The following is a 5,080-nucleotide window of genomic DNA, read 5'->3' as shown; positions in this document are numbered from 1 at the left end:
ATAAATAAATAAGTAAAATAAAACAAAATAAAAAAGTGTTCATGCGTGAGTTACAGAGTTACTCCCCTTGTATTGGTAACAGAGTAATTGTTGTAAATTACTCGATTTTGTCTGTAGCAGTAATTCTGCAGCGCGTTGCTAATAAGAATGTTTTACATGTTTTAAATTTAATATGTTATTATATTATACAGACCTGATGCTCTAACTTTAGCCTAAATGTATGTTTGCGAAGAAATTTGAGACATCAGTGCATCCTAAAGAATAAGAATCCGATGAATGGTTGTGTATTTGCACATATGTTATACAGTCTGTCTAACTTGATTTATATAACACAGTTCTACGATCAATGTCAGAAGATATTACATCAACGATTACTATTATTCTCTGCTTGCGCTGCCATTCGAGATCACGCGCCTTTCTACGTGATCCTACGGTAGCGAGGCAAGACTCGTGTATACATGGGCGCCATCATGGCAGTGAGTCCCATGGGGAAACCCATTACCATCCGCAGGTTGCTGCTGAGTATCAGATATTTAATAAGTATTTTCAGATTCCTTGAGCCTAAATCTGTACCAATGGTACAAACATCAAGCACCTGCCTGTATCTGAATTAATCGCAAAGATCCAAAATAAAAGTGAAGTAATATATGCACGTATTTGCCAAGGAATATTAAGTTATTCAACCTGGCCGCGCCCAGGAAAGACGGCATGAAAAAGAGTTCGATAATGTAATTGCGTATGCCAAGGCAAGCGGTGGCGTTTCAGTACAGTTAAAGGCATATGAAAAAAATGATGTCATTGCAGTCTAATCGACTTGGTATGGTAAAGTCCTGTTATTGGCTTATGCCTTGGGCCATCCAGCGTGAAGAACACACGATAACTATTGTTTTCTCCCCTCTGAATTCTGTTTTCCAAAATCAAGTGGTAAGTGTGTAAATATATTTAAATTGTTATGGTTCAGCTTGAGTACGGACGGAGATGATAATAATACCCACGAACGCCTGTAAATAGTGCAATGCTGTACAGTCCGGTACGTTCGCTATCACGTGCAGAAGGTTAACATAAGGCGAAAGTTGTCATCACAGATCAGGTGACGTAATGCACGAGCCTAGCTTTCGACATCGCTGATGTGAAACGCTTGGCGCAGAAGTATATTAGAGATGTAATCTCAACGGAGATAGTAGGCACATTTCTTTTTTAGAATGGTTGATCTGTCAATATAATCTCCTCGCCAGTTACTTCAGAGATGTATAGTAAAATGGCGTACGCCTACCATACCAAAATATTAACGAACTGACGTTGGGTGTTATTAGACTGAATAAAATGGTCATGTCTATAAGAAGTTACCAGATGTGAATTGTGTTTCCCTTTCGTACTGAACTCCAGTCGTTACAGTGACATATAACCAGCTCTCGACTGGATATTTGGATCTTGTCAATGCTAGATAAGTTGTTGTATGTACAACCATGTGAAGCTAGGCTACAATTGTAAATGCAGAGAGCATGCACACGAAGCAATGGGCGATTCTGGTTCCAGGGCGTCACACTCTTAGCGTGAACAGTCGGGGGCTCGGAAACCAGGATGGCAATGCGCACCAGGACGACGACTTTCAAAAGGAGAAGTTAATACGAAAACATCCGCCGTGTGGAGAATGCAACTCGTTGATGGCAACAAAACATGGCAGTCCCATTGTGAGCACACAGGTACAAAATAAGCGCGTATCGCCAGGGATTCAGGTATACAATCAGTAATGAACAGCCGAGTATGGTTTCCTGGGGCATTTTACTGTAAAAATCTGCTTAATATATATATACATAACATATGGCCTTTAAATAATCCATCAGTCTAGTAGTATGGTACCACTGAGACGGGTGGAAAGCTATCAGTCTACTAGTATTGTTCTGGTGGAAAGCTAGCCTTATAGGACCGTGTTGTACAAAGTGCTTTTGTCGCATTATTTCTCACTAGTTTAGTGAATCCTCTCCAGACCCCCCATCTGTAGGTGTAATTTTACAGAAACAGTTCAAAATATTGGTAGTATATGTAGTTTTATTTGTTACGTTGTTGACATATCCCCATAACAAAACAGTGATAATACACCACGTGAATCCAGCAGTTACAGTTTACATAAATCATAACAGTATGGTTAATGGACAGTGATAACAAACGGACAGTCTCATAATAGATGTATCTGTTACCATAAGCTTCCATCTTTAGCAGAGCATTAGTCACCGCCAGCCCTGGCCGGATATTCTTGCCGTTATGCTTACTATAACAATTACTTTGGGCACAAATGACACAAAAATGATTATTTTAACTATCAGGGTTTCAAACAATTTGTACTAAACAGTATACAAAATAATGTATATGAAAAAAATTCATCTTTTAAATCAGTCAGAAAAAGACAGTTAGCAGCTGTAAACAATAGCTGGGTCTCTCTTAGCTCTTGTGAAACATCTGATTTTACTAAAAATGTTTTCGTTTTTGCAAGCCAGTATGGCTTTTTTGAGAATCACCAAGAGGCTACATTTGTAGTGCGTGGGCTCCTGGAGAGGAGCTCCACGTTTGAGATACGACTGCTCGCCCACGTAGACACGGAAGATTCGAAAATTGGCTCCTCGCCTGCCGGTAAAGTCCAGACCACCGCCTTCGGTGTCCAGATAGGTAAACAGACGGTTAGTGGTCAGCCAGAGGAAGCCGCTGTCGTCCCAGCCGTAACTGTCCGGAAACTGGAAAGTCTCGGTGTCTTGGGCAAGTTCCAGCTGTGTTTCCAATCGGACTGTCTTCTCAGAGCTCCCCTGTCTCTTTTCATCCCCTTTTCTCGGCCAGTAGTATACAGCATTCCTTTGATGGACGCTGTAGTATAAATTCTTCTCACCATGCATGATTCCTCCACTCTGGCCAAACTTTCTGCCAACATTTCTCACGGCATTGCCGATGTCAGCGTTTGGGTCACGGATCAGGCTGGTGGGCACCTGATACAGGTTAAACCCTGTCAGAGCGCAGTAATACAGATAGTCGAAACTCGGAGACATGGCGATTCCGTTTATAGGGCCGTCAAAGAAGTAAGTTTCGTTACTGTACCCTGTGTTTATGTTGAAGGTCCTAGCTGCGGGGTCGGGGTCCGCACCCATGGACGGGTGCTCGTGACGATGAGAACGATCTCGTCTGGAGTCGTACACTATAAGACCACCAGCGCCGGCGGCGTCAGAGATGAAAGCATAACCTTGATCATCAATCATCACATCGTTGAGGTAAGAACTGTTGTAATGGGCCACCGAGTCGGGAAAAGTATGCGTCTTGACAAAACGGTTCCTCTCAAGGTCGTATATGTGGATCTGGTGAGGGCATAGGTTCAGCGCCTTTGTGCCAGGTGTTGCCGCCAAGGTGTTGACTCGTCCATTGTCTATCAAGTACATGAGTCCAGTGTTAGGGTCGATCTCCATACTCATTACGAACTGCAAAGCGGAACAATTGTGTACGTCCTGTGCCTCCCAACTGGGGAATGGTCGCAAAACGGAGCGCCCATTTTTCACGATAACCTCATTGAAGGTGGAGGGAATGCCCAGTGCCCATCTCGGAACGGTCACAAAGAGGCGGCCTTTATACAGTTTTATGCCGCTGATTACGCTGTTTTCTGGGATGTAGCTGCCGCTGGCGATTGCTCTCTGTTTCTCAGCCTCGGAGGGCCAGTCATATTCTAGCTGGACCCATTCATGAACTAGAGTCCTGTGCCCAAATGACAGCTTAGGGGAGCAGGTATTAGGCCTGCGGTTACGGTAGAAGGATTGTACGCCACAGACTGTCAGCCCGAGAACAAATATCACCAACAGCCGGTTCATTGTGAATAAGATTGTAGGATGACTGAACCAAATGATTAGCAGCTTTATTTATATCCAAACCCACCATGAAACGTCACAAGGACAAACAATGGGTAAGAAAAGAATCGGTGATCGATAGCAGAATAAACTGACACAGAACAACTTGTACATCCCGGATACTAAGTGATGGGGAATCCCCGGGTTGTGCCAGACGACGAGCAGAGAGATCCGGCTTGTGTTAACAAGTGAACCTGTTGGTCACTAAGGACACAGTACTCTAGCCTGTTCATAACGGCACAAAGCATGGGCAATCTTAATCCCTATATCAATATGCATGCATTGTACTTTGTTCTAGACAGTTAACCAGAGTGTCTCTTCCTTCGGACTCATTATATTCCGGCGTGCGCTGTTACACTGGGGGATGTTTGTGAACTGGCTTTAGGGTGATCACATTGTCTTAGAGTTAAAAAATAGTTAGCCTTATCATGAGGTGTTGTATTTGAACCCAGAGTGAAAATAATTGCTCATTTTCAATTTTGTCATGAAAGACTAAGACAACTTTCAGTATTAAAATATATAATCCCAAAGTACGTATCAGTCAAAATTTTAGTGTAATAAACAGCGTAAGTGGCTTACTCAGCCTCGTGAACCAGGGACCAATTCCACAAAGACATCCCTCACCTACGCCAAAATTTTAGTGTAATAAGCAGTGTAAATGGCTTACTCAGCCTCGTGAACCAGGGACCAATTCCACAAAGACATTCCTCACCTACGCCAAAATTTTAGTGTAATAAACAGCGTAAGTGGCTTACTCAGCCTCGTGAACCAGGGACCAATTCCACAAAGACTTTCCTCACCTACGCCAAAATTTTAGTGTAATAAACAGTGTAAGTGGCTTACTCAGCCTTGTGAACCAGGGACCAATTCCACAAAGACATTCCTCACCTACGCCAAAATTTTAGTGTAATAAACAGCGTAAGTGGCTTACTCAGCCTCGTGAACCAGGGACCAATTCCACAAAGACATTCCTCACCTACGCCAAAATTTTAGTGTAATAAACAGCATAAGTGGCTTACTCAACCTCGTGAACCAGGGACCAATTCCACAAAGACATCCCTCACCTATGCCAAAATTTTAGTGTAATAAACAGTGTAAATGGCTTACTCAGGCTCGTGAACCAGGGACCAATTCCACAAGACATCCCTCACCTACGCCAAAATTTTAGTGTAATAAACAGTGTAAGTGGCTTACTCAGCCTC

Source organism: Liolophura sinensis, chromosome 1 (assembly GCF_032854445.1).
Source record: "Liolophura sinensis isolate JHLJ2023 chromosome 1, CUHK_Ljap_v2, whole genome shotgun sequence".
Classification (NCBI taxonomy): domain Eukaryota; kingdom Metazoa; phylum Mollusca; class Polyplacophora; order Chitonida; family Chitonidae; genus Liolophura; species Liolophura sinensis.
The sequence above is the reverse complement of the archived record's forward strand: the minus strand, read 5'-3'. Positions refer to the sequence as shown.